This window comes from Camelus bactrianus, chromosome 7, assembly GCF_048773025.1.
Source record: "Camelus bactrianus isolate YW-2024 breed Bactrian camel chromosome 7, ASM4877302v1, whole genome shotgun sequence".
NCBI lineage: Eukaryota > Metazoa > Chordata > Mammalia > Artiodactyla > Camelidae > Camelus > Camelus bactrianus.
Genome location: NC_133545.1, coordinates 44,444,319 through 44,471,216, shown reverse-complemented (window position 1 = coordinate 44,471,216; position 26,898 = coordinate 44,444,319). Strand labels below are relative to the sequence as shown.

At 40.7% G+C, this 26,898-nt stretch overlaps 1 long non-coding RNA gene across 1 annotated transcript; it reads right to left on the bottom strand.

Moving 5' to 3' along the window:
• Positions 1 to 2,146: 2,146 nt before the first annotated feature.
• LOC123612398 (uncharacterized) lies at positions 2,147 to 26,775 on the bottom strand. Its single transcript, XR_012508167.1, has 4 exons — positions 15,295 to 26,775; positions 14,118 to 14,199; positions 4,151 to 5,147; positions 2,147 to 4,065 (listed from the first exon to the last, which is right to left on the bottom strand). It is a non-coding gene; the product is annotated as an uncharacterized LOC123612398 (long non-coding RNA).
• Positions 26,776 to 26,898: the final 123 nt, after the last annotated feature.

Sequence of the window (26,898 nt, the reverse complement as noted above, 5' to 3'; positions counted from 1 at the left end):
TGATAAAACATTTTTTTCAAGATCATGTTCTTTTTTGTATTTCTAGTCAAAGAATCTCTTTCCCTTTATCTAAACAATCAGAGGATTTGCTCCTCTCAAATCCCAACCTTCTCTGTCTGTGAAGGTTATTATTGGCTTGGTTAAACAAAGTACTTGTTTATAAGAGATATAATAGATGACAGAGTCATTTTGAAATTACACAGTTGGTGTAATAAAACCAGTTAAAACCTTATTTAAAAAATGTCACAGTTGGTCAAATGTATTAATGGCATATGGTTTAGTTTTCTTTTTTTCCCCCCAGAACAATATGTGCATTCTCATTTCACAGAGTGAGTAGAGGATTAATGGAGCAAGATAAACTTTCTCCTGGCTTTTCTTCTAGACAATCTACATTTTCCTTAACTGACTCGATCTTTATTTATCCCCTTTCTAAGTCTTCCCCGTTTTGTCTTTCTCTTCCCCATAGCACCCAATTATGGAATTCCTAAAATTCTGGATAATGTAAGAGATAAATATTATATCGTGTAGAGCATGTTTTAGAAAGAAAAGTTAATGCAGAAATTACATACTACATAAACAGAATGCCCACAACTGGCAGGCATAATTATTTTTCTCCTGTTGATATTACCAACTATAATAATAAAGTTTAAAATGTGCCTCAAAACATAATATTTCAGCTGCATATAGTCGTCATACCAGCAAAGAACATAATTGCATTATTTGTCTCTTCTGAAATCTCTCACTCATAGCTATACCTTTCCTGAGATTTCTATTTAGAGATTTAGGTTGTTTCCAAAGACAAGCTGTACCTGGTCGAGTGGGTCATCCTAGAACGGTGCAGGGGCTTTGCCTGGAGCTTGGAGATGCCATCTCTAATCTACAGCCCTGCCATGAATTTGTTTTTTGTCATAAATGAAGCATGGGGCTGTGCTTTAATTTTCCTCACTGCCCTCTGTCAAGTAATAACCATAAATATTGTCCTGAATCATTAAGTCACAACCTGAAATGTGATCCTGCCCAGCTCCCAATCAGACGGCCATCTGGAAGATGAAAGAAGTCTATTTGGGTTTCGGAATGATCCAGACTCTAATTTGTAGTAACAGTCTTAACAGGCTGTTTCAGAGACATTAACCAGTAACTTGTCTCAGATTCTCAAGGAAGGTCTATTATCCACAGTTGGAGGTATTTGCTTCAAGCAGAACCATGAATTGTAACTGTTGGAAAACTACCAGCCTTGCTGGCTTTCAATCAAATGCCAAATTCTTCCATGGACACTGGATTTCTACCCAAGGGCAAGAATATATGCATACAGCAAATGCATACATAATATATCTCCAAATACTCTCTCTGTCATAAGGAAGGCAAACATTTCAAAAGAGGAAAACAAATTGCAGCTTCTACAAGCAAACAACACAGCAACATGATAGATATATAATTTTTCCTATCACCCTGAGGTTACTTTTACAGAGAAAAATAGATCGTACTCTTATTTTGCTATAGAAATAATCTTGTAAACACAAAGAGAAAGTCATTAACTAAAGTCTGGAAACATGTGCTTAAACATGAGTACACTACTGATCAAAGGGATCAAGCAATTGCTTTAAATACCTGAACTTCCTGGTCATTAGAGAAGCAAGCAGTATCAATAGGAGATGCCTTTCCATTTCCGCTTGACTTTGGACTGAAAGACCAAAGAGACAAAACAACAGGGGAAGATCATGTTTCTTCTCTGAGTTATACATAGCATCGTTCTCAGCAAGGGAATGCATTGAATTCAATTTTTGAGCATTACAAATACACTTAAAAATAAAGTGAAGATATTTATTTATAAATGCATGAAGTACATGATATTTTAGACAATGAGAGTGTCAATGGTGATTCAGAGCCGAACTAAACCAACATCAACGGCCACAAGAATGTTTATCTTTAGCACCTTCAAGGAAGAAAATTCTGTACAAACTTTCATAAACCCTTTTCCTTTGCTTCATAATTTGTTCAGCACATCTCACTTTAGTAATTAAAAATATGTATTAATTATTCATAAAAATTAGTGGCATGAAAAAGATTTTAAAAATTTAAATGTTGCAGTGTCCAAAGGAGGAGCCTTTATTTATATATAGCAGTGTCCAAAGGAGGAGCCTTGCTTATTTATATATAGCACTATCCTCCAAAGAGGTTAAGAAAAACCTTCATTGAGAAGCCTTAATGGGCTGAGTTTTAGACAAAGGTTGGAAGGGAAGGTGGTCCATATAAAGAGAACAGAATGCCAAGGTGCAGGGATGGGGAAGCACGCAGCATTAGTAGGAACCACGAATGGGAGAAATTCACGATGAGGCTGAAAACATGGTCAGGGGGCTCTTAGAGAAGTCTCCAAGGCTAAGCATAGGGTTTGGTGCCTGTACTTTCTGTGAGAAGTGGCCCTGTTGGCCTCTGTCTTTAAGCCACCAGGAGCCCTGGTTATAATGTCCTCTTTCATCCCTCTGCATGTGGATGTGGCGTGATTAACCCCTTGAGGGCTCCAAGCAGGGGAGAGAGCAGAATCAGCAGGAAGATGAGGAGTGTGAGTGCACAGGAGGGGAGGGGAGGGCAGGGATTCACATCCGTGGAGGGCCTGTTTTGTGCCAGGTCCTGTTCTTGGAACCTTATGTGCCGCATCACCTTTAATCCTTATAACAACCCTGGGAAGTGGGTGGGATTAGCCCCATTGTACAGATAAAAACAGTCCAACATGGTGAGAAATGTGGTTTTTCCTAAGGTCCTGCAGCACCCAAGCAGCATATATGGGATTCAGAGCCAAAACTGTCTGATTCTAAAGCCACAGAAGCCTCACCCTCTCCATCACATCTGCACACGGCAGTAACACCAACCATGACAGTGAGTGGAGATGCTCCCAGCTTGCTGGCCTTGCTGTGGAGCTGGGAAGTCCTGGTGGAAACCTGCACAAGCTGAGACTGAGAGCAGGGGGACCAGGAGAGGGGGAGCAGGGGGACCAGGAGAGGGGGAGCAGGCAGCACACTGTTTTAAGTCAGGTTGCCAGAGCTGTCGCCTAACCAAATGGGGGTGGGATGCACATCCCCGGCTGAGAGCTGTGTTGTTGGCCCTGGGAATGCACTTGTCTTGGAGCTTTGAGAGGCTTATGGTACTTGAGCATTTGGCCCAGGGGAGTTATCAGGAGGTAGAGAAGGAGCAGGAAAGCTGCCAACTCCATGTCAGAGCTCCCAAGTGGAGCCCTGGCTAAGAAGCAGTTTGGGTGGTCTAGTATTGGTGCCTTCCCAAAACAAGCAGGAGATGCCTATGTTCCCCGCTGACTCCCACTGCGGCCCTAATCTGGCACCCGGGGCCACTGCCTGGGCTTAGAGAGCTCATTAGTGTGCACAGAAAGGAAGCTGTCCCTGTCTGCTCAGAGTGGGCCAGAAGAACAGATGGGTGGGACAAGAAAAGCTGGAAGCCACCCACTCTGTGGGACAGAGCTGCCTATGAGCAGAGGGAAGGATCCTGGAGCAGGATGCAGGAGCCTGAGGTGCTGGTACACCAACTGTTTACCTTTGGCAAATCACAAATGCCTTGCAGACAGATTTCAGTGCCTTTAAGCATGGGTTTAGGGTCAGACAGACCTGGGTTCAAATTCTGGCTCTGGCACCAACTTGCTGTGTGACCTTGAGTAAATCACTTGACCTCTCTGAGCTTCATTTTTCTTATCAACAAAATGATGGAGAAGGTGATTTCTTCACTGGGTTGCTGTGAGCATTAAACAGTGAATACTCATAGACTACTTGGACTAGTGCCACACACATTGCAAGTACCCAATGTATGGTAGGTTTTATTATTGTCGTTGTCGTTGTCGTCTTTCTCACATGGATAATGACAAGGGCTCCTTTCTGTCTTAGCACAGGGTTGTTATATGATTCAAAGAGGTCGTCAACACATGTGAAAGTTCGACTTAGGCTTTAAAGCACCACAGAGACAATGGCCAGTCTTCTACGCAGGAATATGCTGCCTCTGTTCCCTCATCTTCTTTGCTGCACTCAAGGGAATGGCCATTGGAACATCCGCTGAGATGGGCACCTGTTGAGGGTAAGTGGGAGATATTATTAGAGTGAATAATTTTGGAGAAGTTACCTGCCCCTGGCAGCTGACTTTCTGCATGTACCTGACATCAGAGAAGAAGCCCCACTCACAGAAAGCGTTGGCGTTCCGAGCCAGGGAGCCCTGGAGATGGGCACTAGTTGCGTCATTCTTGTTTTCCTTATCTTCCAGCCTTCCCTCAGTGCCAACTTCCTGTTTTAGACAGAGCCTTTCTCCATACATATTTGTTAGATGATTTTTTTTTTTAACTTTTTAACATTGTTCAGGCATCCTGGTGAGCCAGGCCCGGTGTTGTGTGTGTAACCCTCCCCTGACCCCAGCCCTGGGAGGCTCCGGGGGACACAGTGAGAAGGCCCAGGACGCCCAGCCGTTTGCCTCTTCAGACCTTTCCAGTCTGGAAACCACAGTGAGAACCTCTGGAGTGAAGAGCCCTCATGGATTGTTTACTCTTTCCTGCTTCCTGTGGGGCCGCTCCAGCAGGCTTGCAGATGGCGCCTCTGAGTTTTATTCTAAGACAACTGAACCCTCACAGGACTGGGCAGGGAGTAAAAATCTGGAGAGAATGGCATGATGATCTGAAAATGTCTCCTTTTCCTCCTGCTGGAAGTTTGGCTTAGGTTTGGGTCAAAGGGCAGGTCAATGTAGAAATTCCCATTCCCGGATCACCGCAGGCTAGGAAGGCAGCCCTTCATGTCTGCTTTGATACAGCCATTGCCAGGCTCCTTGTCATCACCCCATCCTGTCCCTTTGGAGGCTGTGCTAGGAATGTTTTTGCTTCTCCTGATGTTAGTTAAGCCCTGTGGTCACTGGCTGCCACATCTGTCTCTCTGTCCAGTCTGCGCCGGCCAGTACCCGTGCATCTACCTTCTTACTTCCTGGCTTGTCTCTGTGCCCACATCAGGATTAGCTGCTCCTCGGTTCTGAGAACAATGCCAGCAGAACTTTTCTGGGCTTTTCTTTCTCCCCACAGTAGAGGTGCTGATGGAGAAAGTGTTGTCTCCCTAGTCACGGAGAGCTGCCTGGCAATGCTGTAACATGAGGTAGCCTTATCTTCACCTAGACTAAAGACCAGAGGGATGGAATTAGAACCACAGCTTGCTCGGACTACAGGAGCTCCCCATAAACCTGATTCAGTGCTCCAAGGTTGTTGGGAGCCACAGGGACCTGAGAGTGAGGAAGGCAGCTGGGAAGGGATTCCAGTACCCTCATGATGAACTCTAAAGCACCTGTGAGGAGCCTTTTGTCCACATGTTATACATTGTGACGTGTTCCAAAAACCCAGCTACCACCCCCTTGCCTGGCTTGCTCATGCCTACTGGCTGTTCCCCTAAACCCAACAACACAACTGGCCTTGGCTGCTACCAAGCACCAGGCACAGTGTGTGGGATAAGAGCTGGATTCTGAAGTCAGACTGTGTGGATTTGAATCCTAGCTCTGCTGCTTGTTAGCTGTGTGGCCTTAGGCAAGTTACTCAACCTCTCTGTGCTTCCACTTCCTCATTCATAAGATGGAAGTGGTAATAGGCCCTACCCCTTTGGGTTGCTATAAGATCAAATGAGTTAACACCTGGTAATTGTAAAATACAACAAATATTCAAGGATCCAATGTCAATTTTTCCATAGGACACAAGAGCAATACTGGGCAGATGCTCCTAACTTTCTAGATGATGGGGTTGAAATTCACCTGGAATATAGTGGTTAAAAAAAAACACTTGACATCTTCAGCACTAGAAAGATATAGCTCCATGCCTTGGTTTCTTTTACTGTAAAAGAGGAAACAGATTAAACTCTCCACATGAAATTTTTCTGAATTAAATAAAATAATCCACATGACTCTCAGCAGAGTACCTGGAACAATATTTAATACATTTGTTACTCATTGCAGAAGGATTAACTCTGAATCTTCCACTGTTCTTATAACTATGTGGTATCCTGAGTTTCTCATTATTATTGATTCAGAGGCTGTTTGTTTATTGTTGTTTAACAGAGTTCATTATCTTTGAGGAGACATCGCGATGGACTAAATAACCAAGTGTCTGCCCTGTCATATTCCAATTCTTATGGGCAAAGGTGTCCCTAGGCCCTGGGAAAACACACCCCAGCTCAGATCTGCTCTTAAAGCTCTGTTCTCAGTGTGAGGGTTTACCTAGCACAGGCATTTCGAAGGGCAATTAGAGTCTCAGTAGAAGTGGCCAGAAGCATGCACTGCTTTTTAGTAATAACTGGCTCCCTATTTGCAATAGTTTCCAAACACTATGCTATAAAACTGGGACCAGTTATGACAGTAAAAAAGAAACAGAACAAAGTAAAATATTTCCCCTGGAAAGTAACTGATTCGGAGGTTATGCTGTACATTCACAACCCTTTCTTGTGTCTTTCTGGCAAGTGATGCAGTTTGTAGTTTGAGTACCTGACATTGAAGATAAACAACCTGGATTTCAGTCCCAACTCCACCTCTCCAGCTGGATGACCTTGGGCAAGTCACAGTCTCACCAAGTGTTCACATGTGGAATAGTAACGCCCACCTCGTACAATTGTGGTTGATTTAAGGAGTGAATGAAAGGATAGATGCAAAGTGCTTACAATAGCATCTGGAGCACAACAGGCTGCCCTGGTCATTACTGTCACCTAGTCCAGAACTAACTGGCCCCAAGTCATCTCTGCCGCATCACTTCCAACAGAGCTTCCTGGTGACAGAGCTGGTTCCACAAGTCACCCACAATCAACAGAGCCACTGGGCAATTTCCATTCTCTCAGAGAGACAGAGAATTTCCTATTGTCCTGATCAGTTAAAGAAGTCATAACTACCTCCTGCCCTCAGTGTTCAATATTTTAAACCATGCTCCGTAAATAGAACACATTCCTTCTCCTTTAAGCTCAGCTCTCTCAGACAGGACCATCTTTTGTGGAACATTCCCATCCAATCACTGCATTGTCCAACTTAGAGACTGGTTCGGAGCCTTGGGAATCACGTCTTCCATCCGTTTCTCACTGTAGGTGACTCTCTGGGAACAGGCATCACAGAGGGGCTCCAGCGTATCTCCTGGGCTGAGATGTGGGCCCAACACATTTTAAGCAGGGAGGGAAATTCCTTTGAGCTGCAGAGGTGATGGCAAAGGTTCATGAGAAAGTGCTTCAATAAATGGAGACTCGGGGAGATTCCTTGACTCAGAAGGGGCAGGAGCAGGGCTCATGAGAAATGGGACAAGTTTTCAAGCCTAAGGCCCCACACCCTTCCCTGCTTTTTCTCCCAGAAAGCAGCAAAAAGCAGCATGAACTGCAAGAGTGCCTGAAGCCCAGGCTGGACACACACACACGCAAAATAAAAAGTCTCTCATGGTCCCATTATATAGAGCTCACCTCTTGGCCAGCATGAAAGTATCTGTAATAATACGGTTCAGGAATAAGTCATCTCATTTTCTACTGGTCTTTGTTATTGAATCAATAAAAGTTTTCCACTTTAAATAAATACACTACTCTCTTGAAAATAATGCTCAGAGGATTTTAAAAATAAGTTAAGAATATTCCTCAATCGCACATAACCCGCCATCCAAAGAAAGCAGAGGAACCAGGCTATCACTTGGACATGTAGTTGTGTGTAAACGTGGGTCTCAGTGGGTCTCTCAGCTTCTCTGAGTGCAATAATGAAGGCATTAAATTACCAGGTCAGAGGCCCCAATTCACAAAGAAATAATATCAGTTTATTATTTCTAATCTTATTAAGTTAGAAAATAGTCTTGAGATGTAATGTCATCCCAGAATGGCTCAAGTATTGATTATATGAAGCTGAATTCATGGATAATTCAAGGAGCTTGATTTCATTTAATTTCAGTAATTTTTAAAGCATTCCAACCAATTTCCTATAAAGCAAATAATCCTAAATTATTCCTATAAATAATGTAGATATATGGTCAGATTTACTTAGTATTTACCAGTTACATATTGTGCATTATGAGTTAGGAAAAAAAGATTATTTTTAATCCTGTTTTCTCAATCCCCAGTGTCTTCCTGGAAGCAAATAGACCTTTAAAAATATATTGCAATTTAAAAAGATAAATATGGGCATTATCCATATAGGACTCGTGACAATCCACTGATGCTGTCATTTTCTTGTGATTCTATTATGTCTAAAGGTGAAACTCAGTACTCTATGATTTGAGATTATGACTACAAGGAAAAGCATATGCCCAGGTGTCACAGTGTGAACCTGCTTTAGCTAGACTTACAAAGAACACTTAACCCTGTCAGAGCCTCATTCTGCTCCTGCCCACTGGCAAACTCTAATCTGGGGTAGGGCCAAAAAGTAGCCTTGGTCTCCTCCGCCACAAAACACATTCTCCCGCACACTCTAGGAAGTAACCTCAGGGCCCCAGCATCTGGCGAATAGGAAAGCCTGGCCACAAGTGCCAACAGCTTAATCCAACATTTAATGAACACCTACTATGTGCCAAGACCCAGGTAAGACTCTGAGGGATACACGATTAACCAAGTCCTATTTCCTTCCTTTAAGAAGTTCCTAATTTGATGCATGTCCAGGTAGTGAGAGGCTCTGGGACGTGGTGTCCAGGGTGGCTGGGGACCTCTCCTCCCTGGTGGAGACTGCCAGGGTGAAAAACTCACCACCCTCTACGGCCACCACCACCACATTTATGGTATTCCTTCTTCTTTTGAGCACAGGCATTAATTGTTTATTTACCAAGCAGCTAGTCAACATCTGCCATGTACCAGGTGCTGCTCTAGGTGTCAGGAATAGAGCCATCAGTGAGATGCAGACCGGTCCCTTGAGAAGCTTACTGTCTGGCAGAGAATACAGGCAATTCAGTGAAAACTGTACAGTGTGATACACAGTATAAGAGTAAATGCTTGGCACTACAGGGTTGTGGAATGATGTCGGAGGGAGGAGACACCTAAGCTGAGTCTCCAAACATGACAATATCAGGTAAAAGGGAGATGGGAAGGAGGTATGGCATTCTAGAGAGAGAGGAGCAGCAGGTACAAAGGCCCAGAAATTAGGGAGATTGACATGGCTGGGAACTCCATGGAGGTCTGTCAGGAATACGCAGAGGAAGGTGGAAGGCCTGGCATCTTGGTGCTGTGCTGTGGGGTCGGTGTCGTGGCTAACTCATCTGGGGTCAGCCTCAGCTCTGTCCCACCCACCACCACCTCCTTGGTCTGTGCCCCACAGGTCAAAGAATCCAGTGGACAGTCCCTCCTTCGTCTCTCACTCACATCCCCCTAGGTTATTCATTAGACTTTTCCCATCTCTGTTCCCAAGAGTTTGTGAGCAATAGGCAAAGGACCTTCACACAATTAATGAGCCTGCAGTTACCAATCTAAACCCAAGACTCACGCCCTCAAGAATGTTTCCTCTCAGGATATTTATTGGCTCAGAAGACATGTGTGGGCAGAGCATGTTATTTAGTGACCTGTAATGCCTGAATAATGATCACAATAAATCAGACCTCATTATTACATGCGGGAGAGCCGGACGGCCCAACTGGCTAGGTAATGAGGTCTAATTTAATGCCCTTGTATTATTCTCCACATGTTGGCTGGGAAGTCAGGGGTAGGGGGTAGGTCTCATAGGTCCAGATGCCCTGAATGTGCAGCAGTTATGCAGGGAGGCTAGTGGCCCAAGCATATGTTAGGAGTCAGGAAAAGAGTGTGAGGAACGCTCTGTCCCCCTGAGGGGGTTACAACCAAGGTCTGGTCCTCTCACACCCCCTTAAACAGGAAGAGCTAATAGCCAGACAGCAGCACCCTGGGATCTATTTCTTAGGAGTAAAAAGCAAGTTGTAGAGGCAAGAAACACCAACACAGAGAAATCAGAATCTCTATGAAAAGAAATACAACTGTCAGAGGGCTTATTTCGTGACCTATGCTTCTCCGACTGGTCTGTGATAGCATCTGCTCAGAGTGCCAGGGCCAGGGGAGGTGGCTCTGGGTCCAGCCTTCTTTGAACGTGACCAGACCTCAGTTCTTTCTTATGTGAGGAGACTTTGTCCCAACAACCCATTATTGTGGTTTTTAATTCTTCATACACAGCCTTTTCTCATTGATTACCTAACATCATTAGTTTGGGCCCATCCCATACAAAAGTCAATGGAGTGATCAATTTTAACCATATGATGTACAAAAATTTGCTCTTAAAGCATCCAGAGACTGAAATCATTTCTCTTTTGCCTGCCAAATTATAAATCTTTTCTTGCTATCAGTTTCTTGTTGGGTAGCAGACATAAAGAAGGAGCTAGCCAGAGACCTTTGTGCAGGTGGCCTTCTCCAGCTCCCTGAGAGCCATCATCTGTGAAACCTCTCACGGCAGGTACAAAGTGTAATATCTGTGTGCAACGTCAGGGGCCAGACAGGCTGTAATGCTGGGTGCTGTATAAGCTATAGCTGTCTCACTCCTTCCTCCTCAATTTCCAACCCTCTCATTCCTATCAGTGTCACCAGGTTACACCTAGCAAAGCAGCCAGCACCACCATGTGTTTGGTTGGGGCTCATGTAGGATATTTTGGCTCCCATAAAAAGCAATGTTTAGTCAAGTCCTCCTTAACTTCCATGGAAACAAAATAACCAAGTTCTCTTGCACTTTCCTGAGCAACGGCTTGCTCATTTACTTCCATGGGGGCCTAGAGAAAATGTTTTCTCCGTGTTACCTTTGTACTTGAATAGGAATCTAAGACCTGCATCTCTTAGACCTGGGATCTCTAGGCTCATAACCAGACCAAAAGCCTCTTAATAATGTAAACTATGATGCAGGATTGTCATCCCAAGTATAGGAGGGCAATTGCTGAGAGAAACTCAGTCGTGTTTAAAGCACTCAGAAAAATAGAAAAAGAATATTTATCCCCTTCAAAAATCTTCTGTGTTGCAGATTGTCTAGCTGGAGTTTTCACTGAATGTGGCAGGTTTGTGGAACATGAAATGAATCTCTGGGAAGGGGTGAAGTGTGTGCTGCGATACCAAGGCAGTCTGTCTTGATTAGAAGCCAAAACAGTGAGGTGGAGTGGTGGGGACTAGTGGAACAAGACTCTGTTGTGCCATTGGAGATGGACAGACTGGGTCTCAGTAAAGTCAACTCAGCTAGATTTTTTCTGGCCTTGAAATAGATTACTGTGTCTTCACTTGAGTTTTTATTTAGGGACATTTGGCATGAAAAATGTGTGTCCATAAACACTAGAATGACACAAAGTGTAAAAAGAGGCTGATGCCACAAGGTGACAGGAAGACTGAAGTCATCTGCAAGAAGAGCAGAGTAGTGCTTCCCACTCTGCATCCACAGTAGCATGGTGGCTCTCAGCTTCCTGCCATCATCAGAATCACAAGAAGCTGGTTGAAGGACAGACTGATGGACCCATCTCCAGAGTTCTATTTCAGTAGGTTTGAGGTGGGCCTGAGAATTTGCGTTCCTAGTGATGCTGCTGCTGGTCCAGTGAACCATTTGAGAACCATTGCTTTAGGGTGGACCTTGTTTTGTGGACTGATGGGAGGGCCCTTCTGTTCTAACCACTTCCCTGCGTAGCCATCATACAGTATTGGTACATTTGCAGCCACACTTCTGTTTTCTCCAGTCCCAAAGCAGTCACCTGTCTCTGGCTATAGTTTCTACCAGCTTCACTTCATTCTATTATTGGTCTATTTTCCCAGGCTGAGCATGAATGTATGATGTCCTTCATAACATTGAAAGAATTCGATCTTTAATTCCTTACTTATATTGGCCTGTAGTTTTCTCCATCATTTCACCAACAATACTTAGATTTGCCAGAACACTCAATATTTTGATATGTGGGGCAATACTCTTTTTTTGTTTCTTTAAATCAGGCATTCTCACATGCACATATTTTGTTAGCCATCATCAGTCAAACCTATCCACAGAGAAAGAAGCCACAGAAGAGTAAATAATACGTGTTGTAGAATACACTCAACTCAAGATAGATGGTTAGAGCATTTTCAATATGGTACCCTAACTGTTCACAGGTTGTGACAGGATGCAGGACATGCAGGAAATGTGCATATTATTCAAGTGCAAGATACACACACACACACACACACACACACACACACACACACACACACACAAAACATTTCAGAGACAAACAGTATTCAGTTAGGACTTAAATATTAAATTCATGCGAAGCGTGCATAGTTGAAACCACATGAATTGTGTCTGCAATGTATTCCATTGACTGTTTTACTGTCAACAAAGAGAATAGAAGTTATACAGTTCATAGTAAGAAAAAGAAGAAAGGCAGAGATCCACATCACAGCTAGTTCCCTGGCTTCAGAGGGTGACATAGCTAAAGTGAAGTGAGCTAATTAAAGACAATTTACACAGTGGAAAGAAAAAGACACTAAATAAACTTATTTTACCTATGGTCTCATCAGGACCAGAAGAACCTCTTTCCCAGAGTCCAGAACTCCCAAACTATGAAAAAATTGAGTCAATTTACATCTTTTGTCTAGAACCATTTAAGAAATTTTAGTTGAGAATAGAGTTTTGTGCCTAGCTATTTGAATTTTTCAATTTAAAAAATAGCATACAAATTAAATATAAATAAATTTAAAATTAAATTAAAGTAATAATATATATACATACATATATTTCTTATATGCCTCTAATTTTACTAATTTAACTGAAAGTCACAGTGTTTTTTAAATAAAGGATTGTTTTCCTAATATTTGAAAGTTGAAATATTTTCCTTTGTGCCTGTCTTTCAGTTTTCCATATCTAAGGCCAGGAGCAGTGAGGTTCATGGTATCCCAGACAGGTACCACCACACATATGGTGACTACCAGGAGCACAGTAACCTCTGGAAAAACATTCTTGCCATTCAACCCCATCTTAGGACTGCAAAGTAATATACCTATTAGAGGATCCAGTTTTATTCAGGAAAGACTTGAGGAATGTTCTACAATAATAATGTTAGGATCATTCAAGTCCCCACTTCTTTCATACCCATTGTCTCCTCCCTTCCAAGTCAGGAACCTATTGAAAGTTTCTGTGAAAGCATAACTTTCTTCCTACTTTTCTAAGAATATTACAGCCCATATACTGCAACATCCTTCTTCTCTCTATATTTTTCTTCCTCCTACTCTGTAATTAAAATTCCCGGCGTATAAATACTTTCTCTCATCTCCAGCTTTGCATGGGTAAAGGTTGTAATTCTGGGATAGACCTAATTACATATTCCACATTGCACTCTGTGCCAATTATAAGCTTTCCCAAGAATTTTACAGTCTCAAGTTCTGGCATTTCCCAGGTGAACACCCACAAGTATCGTTGGCTCCTGACTGCCTGAAAAGTGTCAGTATTTCCAAGCTACAGGGATTTAGTTTGGTGAATATATGGTGGGCTCTGACTGAGCCACACTAGATAGTATTCTTCTACTCTAGACGTTAATCTACATTGAAGATTATGGAGAACCTGTGGTTCTTTTTTCCCTCCTTTATCCATCATAAGCACATTCTCCAGCTCCTATAGGCTGTTCCTAGGCCTTATTTCCTTATCTCCTTCTTTGAGAAAGCCCCAAATCAATGTCTGTATGTTTCAAAGCAATACTAACTGCTATATCAGTAGAATCCAGATATCTCAGTGATTTAACAAATTTCTCACTCATAGTGAGAATGTTCACAGCCCAGTGAGATTGTTCTTGATTGGAAGGCTCCCCTCCATATGGCAATTTAGAGACCCAGACTATTTCTATCTTGTGGCTCAGCATTTTCATTAGGCAGCTCCCAAAGTTGTCCTAGAAGTTATTTCCACCTAACCAGCTGATGGAGCGATGAACACAGAGAACTTCACATGGAAGATGGTGCAAATCATTGCCATTCATGTCTCACTGGCCCAAGCCCAGTTGCATAGCCACCCAACTGCAATGAAAGCTGGAAATGCAATTGTCTGTGTAAGCCCAGGAGCAAGAGGAAACAGGTTTGGCTTATTCCCCAGCAGCCTCTGCCACAGTGGGTTTTATGGCCTTTGGACATTTTCTCACTGATGGGAGATGGAAATAGGAAGGAAACACAACTGACCTGCTGTTTACAGCCTCTCTCATTCCTGGTTTTTGGACTTCTTGGTAAGGGGAATCCTAGGCCTGCCCATGAGAAGAGTCTTCTAAGAGAAGAGAGGAAAGAAAAAAAAAAAAAGACAGAATGAGTACCAAGAAATCATAGCTCCTTTGTTGTTATTGACATGTGTGCATGAATTTAAAACAATTAAGCAGACAAAACAGGAAGCTCAGAGAAGTAACTGGTAGCCCACAAAATTTTATCACCTCGTTAGTATACAGCTGGGACTGGCCTTTGCCTCCCCATTGTCAGAGAGAGGTTCGTCTAAGGACTTTGATTTTGCTGAGCTACACAATGCAATTTTTTGGTATCATCTCATTTGTTAGCAACTGTGAGATGTCAGCACCACACATGTTGTGGACCCAGAGGGTACCTGCCCAGATGCTCAGGGAGCACAGACAACAAAACATCTGAAGGACTGCGAGAAAGACTCTTTAGGACTAGTGGCTCTGTGGGATGCAAGGAACCCAGCAAGTTAACAGTCACCGAGGTCCTGGGAGTAATTTGATTTTTATGGTAAACGCTGGGAGAGCTTTTCCCCTACTGTTCCTATTTTTAGTGTAACTTTATCTTGTTTGCTTTTATGAATACCAAAGACTGGAAACCTTTAACACTGAGAAAGAGTTCTCAGATTTGATTTGGTCATCATTTCACCAGATTTGCCAATCCAAACCAGATTTAGGGACCCCAGGGAGGGAAGGGATTTGGAAGCTGGGACAATGCACAAATGCAAAATCACCTCTTCCTCTGAGAATACATCACAAAGGCCAAAGGAATGGAGATGAGTCAAGGAAAAGTCTGTGTTTCCTCCCTTAGGCCCAGTTTCCATTCTTATAAGACCTCTAAGAAGGACCATGTTAAATGGGTTCACGCCTGATCTCTAAACATAGAAGAAACAGGATCCCAGAAGAGACTGGAGACCTGCACAGTTCCTCTCTCACTGCTCTGAGGGTCCACAGCCTTCAGTCTATCTTACAAATGTTTCATTGCTTAGGCTAGAGACCTCACAAGAGGTCTACAGTCCCCACGGGGCAAAGAATCTGGGCCATTTTATGTAGTTCTTAGGATTAAAATGCCTAGTACTACTCAGATCTTTAGAACATTTTTCTGTGACATTATGACATTACTCCATGCAATTTACCTGCCCAAGAGCCATTTGAGGATTTGTTAGTCTTCTTTGCTTCTTTGTTATGCCTCCTGGTCTCCCATTTCATGTTTCTTTCAATGATTATCTTCACAGCCAATGGGCAAGAATAGGAAATAAAACAGCTCTCTCCTTCCTCCAGTGAATGAAGAGAGGCCTCCTCTGGACTTTCTTGATATTCCACCCTAAGAGACATTTTATTTCAAGTTGATCATGAAGGTCTTAGTTCATAGTCAACACCCAAGTGACTATAAAGCAGCATCAAGACGGAGAGTTTTGTCATCAGTGATGAATAGGAGGACAATTACGGAATTTCAAGAAACTGTGACATGGTAGAGTTCACAGATTCAAAGCTGATGGGGGAATCAGTTGTTATTTCTCCTCTTTTGTTTCTTATTTCATTTATTTGGGTTCTCTCTCTTTTCCTCTTGGTGAGCCTAGGTGAAGGTTTATAAATTTTATCTTTTCAAAAAAACAATCTCTTGGTTTCATTTATCTTTTCTTTTTTTTTTTTTTTTTTTTGATCTCTATTTTATTTACTTCCTCTCTGATCTTTATTATTTTCTTCCCTCTGCTGACTTTGGGTTTTGTTTGTTCTTATTTTAGTTCTTTTAGATGACTAGTTAGGTTGTTTGAGACTTTTCTTGTTTCTTGAGGAAGGCCTATATTGCTGTAAACTTCCCTCTTAGAACTGCTTTGTTGTAACTCATAGATTTTGGAGTGTTTACATTTTCATTTGTGTCAAGTTATTTTCTGATTTTTTCTTTGATTTCTTCATTGACTCATTGGTATTTTAGTAGCATGTTGTTTAGTCTCCACATATTTTTTCTTTTCCCATTTTCCTTTCTGTAGTTGATCTGCAGTTTCATACTGTTGTGGTCAGAAAAAGTGCTTGATATAATTTCTATCCTCTTAAATTTGTTGGGGCTTGTTTTGTGGCCTAGTATGTGATCGTCTTGGAGAACTTTTCATGTGCACTTGAAAAGAATATGTAGTCTGCTGCTTTAGGTTGTAATGTCCTGTAGATACCTGTTAAGTCCAACTAGTCTATTGTGTCATTTAAGACCACTGTTGCCTTATTAGTTTTATGTCTGGATGATCTGTCCATTGATGGGGGTGGTTAAAGTCCCCTAATTTTATTGTATTATTATCAGCTTCTCTCTTTATGTTTGTTAGTATATGCTTTATATATTTAGGTGCTCCTAAGTTGGGTGTATATATGTTAAAGAGTATAATAGCCTTTATCATTATATAATATCCTTCTTTGTCTTTTGTTATAGTCTTTCTTTTAAAGTGTATTTTATTTGATATGAGTATTGCTACCCCCACTTTCTTGTCATTTCTATTTGCATGATGTATCTTTTTTTTATCCCCTCACTTTGTGTCTGCCTTTAGCTCTAAAGTAAGTCTCTTATAGGCAGCATATAGATGGGTCTTGCTTTTTTATTCAGTCAGCCACCCTAAGTCTTTTGATTGGAGCATTTAGTCCATTGATATTTAAAATAATTATTAATAGGTATGTACTTATTGCCATTTTATAACTTGTTTTCCAGTTATAACTTGCTTTGTAGTTCATTTCTTTTCTTTTCTCCCTTTTCCTTTTCTTTGTTTCTTCCCTTGTGGTTTGATAATTTTCTTTAGTAGTATGCTTGTTTTCCTTTATTTTTCGTTTTTGTGTATCTATTACAGGTTTTTAATCTGTGGTTACCATGGGGTTCATATATTTTGACCTATAACTATATCTACTTGTTTTAAACTGGTAGTAATTTAAGTAAAAAAACACATTCTAAAAGATCAACATTTTTACCTGCTTCCTCCACATTTTGTATTTTTGATGTAATATTTTACATCTTCATGTTTATCCCTTCACTGTTTATTGTAATTATGGTTGATTTTACAATTTTTTTTGTCTTTTAATCTTCACATTGGCTAAATAAGTGATTGATCCTCAGTGCTTACTATATATTTGCCTTTTCTAGTGGGATTTCCCCTTTCCTGTAGATTCTAACTTCTTTTACACTTAGAGAAGGCCCTTTAACATTTCTTTTAGGATAGGTTTAGTATTGATTATCTCACATAATTTTTGTTTGTCTGAGAAGTTCTTTATCTCTCCTCCGATTCTAAATGATAATCTTGCTGGGTAGTGTATCCTACATTCCAGGTTTTTCCCTTTCAAGACTTTGAATATATCATGCCACTTCCTTCTGGCCTGCTAAGTTTCTGCAGAGAAATCAACTGATAGCCTTATGGAGACTCCCCTGTGTATGACTCTCTTTTTCTATTGCTGCCTTTAACTTTCACCATTTAAATTATATGTCTTAGTGTGGGTCTGTTTGGGTTCATCTTGTTTGGGACTCTGTGCACTTCTTCTACCTGGATATCTGTTTCTGTCTCACATTTAGAAAGTTTTCAGCCATAATTTCCTCAAATACTTTCAATCCCTGTCTCTCTCTCTTCTCTTTCTGGGACCTCTATAATGTGAATGTTGGTGCATTTAATGTTATCGCAGAGATGCCTTTGACTGTTTTTTTTTGTTTGTTTGTTTTGTTTTTAGTTTATTTTTCTTTTTGCTGTTCTGATTGGTTGATTTCCCTTATTCTATCTTCCAGATACCTTATGTATTCTTCTGTATCTCTTAGTCTGCTATGCATTCCTTCTAGTGTGTTTTTTATTTCAGCTATTGAATTCTTTATTTCTGATTGGGTCTTTTTTATATTTTCTAGTTCCTATTAAAATTTTCACTGTGTACATATATTCTTTTCCCTAATTTAGTTAACATTTTTATTACCAGTGCTTTGAATTCTTTATCTGGTAAATTATTTATTTCTGTTTTATTATTTTTTTCAGGGGTTTTCTTTTACTCTTTAATTTGAAAGCCATTCCTCTTCCTTTTCATTTTGCTTAGTTTTCTCTGCCTCCATGAATTTAGGGGAAACAGTTACATATTGCAGTCTTGAAGGGGTATTATGTGGGAGCATTCTTATACAGACTGTGTATGCCCAATGCCTGGTAGAAGAGCTAGATTTGACATGGATGCAAGGTACATCTTTCTTCAGGGTGTGCTGGCAGCTATCGCCTTAGTAGGGGGTGGGAATAGAGATTCAGGGAGTAGAGCAGGAACCAGGTGTGAGGTGGGACTTCCCTACGTGGGGAAATTTGACCCAGAGTGAAGAGTGCTGAAGAAAGTGGAGCCCCTATGGGCACTCAGCTCATTTGGCCACAGACAGAGGTTCAAGCTGTCTCTGATGTGTTGCCTGTGCAGGAACCCACAATTGTTTCCTTCACTCCACTCAAATGAAGCCTAGGTGCAGATCTCCTTTGTCCTTCACAGCCAACCACTGCCCCCAGCCTCCACCACCTCCACCCCGTTGTGAAGCTATACCATAGGGCAGGTGGGGCCCATGTGGACTCTTGATGTGTATCAGGGATGAGCTGTGGTAGTGTGGCTGCTGTTAGGGATCTAGGCTTCTTTTGATACACTGCTGGAGTGCCAACAGTGGTCACCACTGCCCCACCCAGGCTCTGCCCTCGGACCAGGTCACCTCTGTGTCCCACAATGGAGTTTTCTCCCTGGTCGGGGCAGCCCTAGATCCAGTGCTATGCTGTGACATAGAGTAAGCAGGTCTGGAGCACTGGCTCATGCTGGGGCTGGAGCACCCTTACAGGCAGTTGTGGGAAAACTGGCAGCCCTCTCTAGAGCAGAATCTTTCCATCCTGCCTGCCCCGGTGGCAAGCCAGTGCACCTACATCCTCATAGTGAAATCCAGGCTTCCCACAGCCCTCCTGTTAGTCCCAAGCAGCCAAGGGGTCTCCCACACATAGGTCTCCAGGACTGGGGTGCCCAGTCTGTGGCTCTCACCACTCACTCCCCAGGGTGGGTCTCCATCTGTGAATTCTCCCTTTTCCTCTCAGTGCCCTCCTAGGGGCTTAGGTCCTAACCTGATTGCTTTTCTTCCCTTCCTACCCAATTACGTGTGTTATTTTCTTATAGTCTTAATTGTACAGGAGTCTTTCTACCATTTTCCAGTTAATTGTCAGTGGGAATTGTTCCACACGTAGATGTATTTTTGATGTGTTCATGGGGGGAGGTGAGCTCCATGTCCTCTTATTCCACCATCTTGATTGATTTCCTGAAAGAGACGATCTTAAAAGGTCATTAAACAATGTGAATATACTTAATGCCACTGAACTATATATTTAAAAAGCATTAAAATGGCAACTTTTGTGTTATGTGTATTTTACCACAATTTAGGAGGGGAAAATGTCATAAAGATCCAAGATTTTGGTCATTGGAAAAGCCCACAAGCATTACTAATCAACAGTCTTGGACAGGAGTGGAGTATTCCACTCAATTAGACTTTAAGAAAGATCTGTTGATTGATTGGAAAGGGAGAATTGCTTAAATACTGCCTCAGGGGGAAGGGAGAGAGGATTTGATAAAGGTGTTGAAAACCTGAAACAGAGCCAAAGTCCTGTAAACAGCCTAGAGAATGGAGCAGACAGGCCTGTCTGGCTCATGAAGGAACAGGACCCATCCATGACCAGTTCCCATGAAAGATGGACGAGACTTTCAACAGGAAAAATTGGTAGACATGCAAGTAGCAGTAAGTCACTTTGGCTGAAGCCCTGGGCCAGACCAACCTATAAAGACTGGAGTTTAGGAATTGGTTATTTCAAACATAGGTGCCTAAGCTACTGGATAAAATCTTCTTCATTAGAAATGGACTTTACTCCTATCCCACCACCACCCACCTAGATTGGGAAACTGTAAATATAAGTAAGTGGCCTGAATTTATAGTCACTGCACAAGGTCATTGGACGTATGCTAATTTCATTGTCACATTTGTTGAAATTCTAGTTAAAGATTTTAATAATCTAGACCTTATTTTTTATTGAAGTATAGCTGATTTACAATATTATATTAGTTTCAAGTGTACAATATAGTAATTCAGTATATTTATAGATTATACTCTGTTTAAAGTTATTACAAAACAAGGGCTATATTTCTGATAATCCAGGTTTTAGCAGGCTGCATTTCTTTATATATAAAGAAATGAAACTGGAGAAAAATTAAAAATACTACCAGGGAGACTGATCATTTTTAATCAGTATAAATTCAGGATAACTCAGTTGGTTGTTGGGTATCTCTTTGATAGGAGAATGTGAAATCAGAAGCACACTAAATAAGCCAATTCTCCCTGCTCTGGTGAAACCTGCTTCTAAGTATTCATTTTTATTTATTTCTTAATGGAAAAATATTCTCCTCTAAGGCTTGTTTGTAGTTTCCTTTAATCACTGCAGAGTCTGAGGGTCCACGAAGCTGGGATTCCAGCTCTAGCACAGTCCGTGACACTGGTTGACGCTGCATCAGTTCCTGTTCACTCGAGGCCCTAGAGTCTCCAAAAATCATAATGACAACAGAAAGAATAATTGAAGACTTTTACTGCTTCAGTTGTTCTTTTTGTTGTCATTAGGAAAGTGCTTCTCTCATTTAAAAAAACCCCAATGTGGAGTTTCAAAATACGTAATTAGTGATAACTGTAGCAGCAGTTTTTTTTAAGTTTGCAAAAGGGTAGAAAATACAGAATAATCACACCAATGTATTAAAGAACATCCCCCAAAATAGCAATGCATATAAAAATATGAGAAATATGCTAAAATATTTACAGCCATTTTCCTAGGTCATGGAATTCTTTATAGTTTTCTTTTTACAGCAAATCAAAATGAAATGCCACTTAAATTCACAGAGGTTTTTTTTTTCTATTACTTGAAAGCAAAGAATGGAAATTAATTAGAGCAGTTAGAGATTTATTGGGTTCAACTTTTCTATGCTGAGCATCAATTCTTTTTATAATAAAAATTCATTTTATAATTTATGCATTTTTAATTCATGAAGTAGTTAGGGCAAGCTTATCACCCGGCCTCAGTCATCGTAGGGCAGAAGAGGGGCAAGATGTTATGAACTGACTGTCCCCCTGGTCCCTGGTGCTCAGAGTCCAGAGGGATGCAGGCCCTGGACATTGGAACTTGGAGTCAGCGCTGAGCTGCATGGTCTCTAAAGAGAATGAGTGATAAGAATATTTTCCTCCACTATTTTTAAAAAGCCAAGTACCTGATTTACACGAAGGAGGCGGGTAGTTTACCATGTCACATTTTCACATTTTCATCTATCATAATTTAGATCTTTACATTTCTGGAGTTGGTGATTGATAGCCTCCAAACACATAAACACGCTCCACCTGTACAAAATGCACCAGGGACTTCACTCTCATAAAGGCAGGATCAAGGTGGGAGTGAATCAAATTTGAAAGCCTACTCCTTAGCAGAAGTAAGTCCTAGAATCGGCTGTGGCCACAGAAGGTGACGGTTTCTGGATGCTGTTAGCTTGCAGCAAATTGAAGTTCTGTAGTCTTATCTATTACCAGAAAAGCCCTCCAAAAAAAAAAAAAAAAAAATGTAGCCAGTGGGGGAGAAAGCAGGAGCCCCACCGTCTCATTTTTAACTAGGACCAGCTGAAAAATGAAGGCAAACACCACACAAACCATCTTATGTCTGCCAATTCATTTCCTGGCCCCAAAAGAAAAAAAAAAAAAAAGAAAGAAAGAAAGAAAGAAAGAAAGAAAGAAACCCCTCGTGTTTCCTCTCATGCAGGCCAAACATGGCAAAGCACCAGGGGAAATCTGAATGGAATCAATTGCACTTGTTACTAACTGAGTTTTCTTTTATTCTTATATTACCAAGGGCTGGATACTCAGCTGCAAGCAATTATAATGAAGAGTTACTGAGTAATGGTTTCCAGATTGCTCCATGATGGGGCATTAATTGAAAGGGACAATTTAAGAGCTTAGGCCATGTAAATGCATTTCTTATTCTGTCAGATTGAGAAATTTCTGAATGCAAAAGGCTGAAATGCTCAGAACTGATAAAGACTTAATAATGCCCATTTAAACCAACATTTTCAAAACAAATTTCATAATATTAAGAGGACAAATATAAAATGGTGAACCTGTGGGCTTATTCATTCAATCAGGAAAATGTTTGAAATAATACATTCACATACCACACTCATAGGCATATACGTTATATTAAATGTTACTTGATTAGTCTGTTGCAATGCAAAGCCAGTTAGGCTTTCAAGTAAACGTCTATTTTTCAGGTTGCATGCTGATATAATCCACATTAAGCTTTCTCTCTCTCTATCTCACTCACTATATATGTATAGATTTAAAAAATTTAAACAGCATTGAAAAACACATAAATAAGTTTTATATATGTGTATGTAATTTAACCTTTAAAACAGCATTTTAAACAGATTTGCACGCATACGAAAACAGACATCCACAGAAATTAACTACCAAGCCATATCAGAAAGCTTCATTTTATCCTTTTTAAAGGAGAATTTTATTTCCCTGGGCTCCAGTAAACAGAAACATTTTCAAAGAGGTTCTCTGATATGTCACATTAAGGACAAATATCAGAAGAGAGAAAGTTAAAGTCAAACAAGGAAAAAAACTCCACTCCTCTAAAATAAGAGTAGTACTAGCTTTTAAGGTCTGATTTCAGACATCTCATTAGTACCAGTTTTATTTCTGAAAAGGAGGGAAAGAAGGAAGAAAAAAGGAGGAAAGAAGGGGGAGGAAGAGAGGGATACATAGAAAAATAGATGGTAGATAGATAAACAGATCATAGATAAGGATAGATGATAGACTGATAGAAACAATTGCAGATACATCTTAAGAGTTAAATTGAAAGTTGAAGGTGAAAGAAGTCGTGAGATGGCTGCCACCACTCTTTCTCATTCTGTTTTCTAAATCTGAACTGCCATCTGAGAACTGAACTTTTACCCTTCCTTCTGCCTAAGCCTCTCCCTTTCGCCTGTCTGGATTTGTGCAAAGGCGCTGCGGTGCTGAGGGTGGACTTCCCCTGGAGCCTTGACACAAACCATGACATGGAAGGCGAAGTAGGCAGAAGAGAGAAGTTGTCAACCCAGGTAAATTGAGAATATCCAATCAAAAAGAATGAGAGGGAAAGGTGTTATGATTATGATTATGATTATGATTATTATATTACCCATTTTCACTCATTCATTCAACGAACTATTCTGTGACTTTTTCCTCATCTATCATTTCAAATACTGGCTAAGCGAACAATCAGGATGAAGACGTCTTATCCAATCACTGGCAGATCTTGGCCTATTAGACAATCCCTAGACTATAGCTTGCCTCAAAATCTTCTTTCTTATTGGATTAGTCATTCATAGAATGAAAGCCCTGGATTAATATCTGACTCTTTGCTTTGGACTGTTGTTTATTTGGTGGCAGTAAAAGCAAGTTCAGTGAATGATGAAAAATCTGGTCCTTTTTGTTTCCTCTAAAGTCAAGTTCAAACCCCATCAGAATGTCCCAGACCGCAATCCTTACAATAAGGTGCCTGAAGTTGAAAACAAAACCATTCAAAAAGAGGATGGTCAATTTGGGTCAAGGTTGATTGCTTTTATAAGTAATAAAGTAATCTAAATTAATTATTCAAACAGAACTGTCAAGAATCCAAGATGAGAGAGAGGGGAGCATTCTTTGTCACAAGATAAAATAGGGGTGTCTGATGCATCTGCAAGGCTATTACCAAATAACATTGTCTAAAATGGTCCTATTTTAGCCAAAAAACATCTATACTATGTATATCTGTCCTTTATTTTGCTACCCTTTATTCTTCATAAGTTTTTTCAGTCTTTGCAAAATCTGAAATTTTAACTACGAGGTTCAAAACCCCATTATTTATTTCTAAGATTTGAGGGGAAAAGGTTTCTTTTTAAACGTCCTAAATTTAAAAATAAATAAACTGAACAGGAAGATGTAGACAGTCTGATCTCAATTGCTCTTGTGATTCTTCATTTTGTGCATTGTACTGATAAATTATCCGAAGTCACATCGTAATTTTCCCTAAAAATGTAAGCATCATGGGATGTTTCTAAAATATGAGAGGGGCAGTCTTTCATCCAGCCAGTTACTGGGCTGCTGCTATTCCTAGTAGCGGCCAGATGCCTGTACAAACCCAGTGAATTCCAGGCCAAACGGTGCTGATAACAGCAAATTTAGGGCCGGATTGATTTGGTGAGATAACTCATTTAAAATGCAGTTTAATAAATGTCCTTATTTTTAGTTTTCCTCTTAGCTGGGGGAAAGAGAGTGAGGATATATTCTCTTTTGATAACCTAGTTTATGCTGAAAAAAAGTATGAGCAAGCACATACATGCATAATTGAATAATATAGACCCCAAAGCCTGTCATTATAACCTTGGATCCGGAACATACACTTAATTTCCATAGCTTACAAACAAGAATTTATATAGCATTTGTAGGTGTGCACTGAACGGTCTGGAAATTGATTTAGAGTGGCCGATTTTTTTTTTAAACAGTTTTAAGTTGCTTATATATAGATAGTTTTGGGAAGAGACACGATTTTCTACAATGACCAAAAATCCAGAGTCAGCCACTTCATGCTTAAGCTAAGCAGATTTGCTTGAATCAGTACCTGGAAAAACCAAGATAATTCCTATGTTTACATACTCCTTTCAAGCAGGGCAGGAGCAACATTTGAAAGGGATTAGCAATCAAAAATTGAAAATCTACCATCACTACACAAGCTTGCCTTTTCATTTTGAACAGATCATAAAACATGTAACACAGGCCAGACCCTAGTCCAGCAAACATTCGAATGTTAATTTTTTAAAATAGCTTTTATATCCAATTGTGCTCTTTTCAATAAAACAAAGATTTGTTTATAGCTACAATTTAATTAAGAACCTTTTCGAAGAGAAAGATCTGGAAACCAGGGATCTTATTTTTTTCTTTTTCTTTCTATTTTTTTTTTCCACCAGGGTTGTTTGTTTATTGGTTTAATTTTCCCTGAAGTAAAAATACACTTTGAAATGTAACATGTCATTATGTAATTTGTAGTAACAAAGTGCAGGCCCTTGCATACGACAGCAAACAGGGCCGCTCCAGCTCACAGACAGTCCCCACATCCACTCCCCACTCCCCATCTGATTAACAGCCTGTGTAAACATTCAGCCAACCAGAACCCCGGCCAGTGCACAATTTGGTCAGCCATAAAACTGCCAGCCAAACACAGACATGGGGGTTTTATGCAGAAATCTTAATTTGGGGGAAATGATCAAAACCAAGACAACATGTCCCCAGTGGAGATTGGGAAGGGCTGACCTATATTTTCATTAATCCCTCCCTCCGCCTGACCCGGGGAGGGATGAGATCACCACCGATGGTGAAATACTGAAGAACATGCCCCTGAGATGCAGGCTTGTGGTGGGAGTAGAGTCAGAAGCTGAACCACCCCCCACAAAAGAACGTCTAGGAGAAAAAATTAGCTTCTGTTTCAAGGAGAAATTTTAAATTGTCTGAGTTGTTTGGGAAAGGTCCGATTTTGACATACCCGGGATGAATTCTCTCCATAGCACACTTTCTGTTGGTACAAGGAGATCTAATATGTGTTCTGATTACATAGAAATTAATGGAATTTATACAAAGTGGTGTTTCGTTGATTCTTTTTTCCTTCCCATGATTCTCACTGCCTTGGCAAAAGACTTGAGACCCTTCACAAAATGGAAAATTCAAAATGTTCAACATAAAAAAAAAATTAGCAAGAAACATTTCTTTTTAAAGAATATTCTCACAAGATGGCCAACATTTTCCCTTTAGAGCAGTATTTCATAGCTCACCTTTGAGGCTATATGACACATAATTTTTAATAGGATTGAGTCTTTTTTTAAAATCCCTCTTTTAAAAAAATATGCTGGTGGTAACGGCAGTGATTGAATTAAATATAACAAAGACATGCTGCCTTAGCCTGGTTCTTTCTTCTTAATAGTTTTTGGGTAACTGGTTACTAATAGGTAACTGGGCTTCCCAGCAATTGCTTATACTATTCTCCTTTGTTCTTGTCTCACTTCTTAATTTTGAACCTCTATTTTGTTTGAAAAATAAATACGGTTAGCCATTTCATGATGTTCTCTAGGATTAGCCACATCTTTGGTACATCTGATCATGCTCACAAGTGTTCACTTTTGCCTTTCATAAGAATCTCCATGTTTTGTTCTGGTTTTATGCTAAATAAATTAATAACTAAACATAATGTAAGCTCCAAATAGAATGAGAAAATGTATACACATTTTTCCCAGGCACTGGGCAAACACTTTCCACAAAACCCTACCAGTTGAGCATGAGTATTGCCCCCCTTTTTTAAAGATTTGGAAACTAAGGTACAAAGAGTCTCAGTAACTTATCCTGAGACACACAGCTAGTGAACGTCAGAGCCGGAGTCCTAGTCCAGGCAGCCTGATTCAAGACTAAATTGACTTCCCCTCCTAGATGTGACATCATGGCCCTGGTCCGGAGGCAGGTTTGTCTCGGGTCCTTAAAGTCATTGCCAAGAGGTGGATGAGAAGCCCTCCATGATGACTGATGATCACTCTTTGGTGGTAACCTGATGAATTGAAGGAGCATTAGTTTTAGAGTATGAAAGCTGTGATTCCTTTACAAGCTCACTGCTGATTAGTTTTAACTTAGAAGTGTTTACTTACATTCC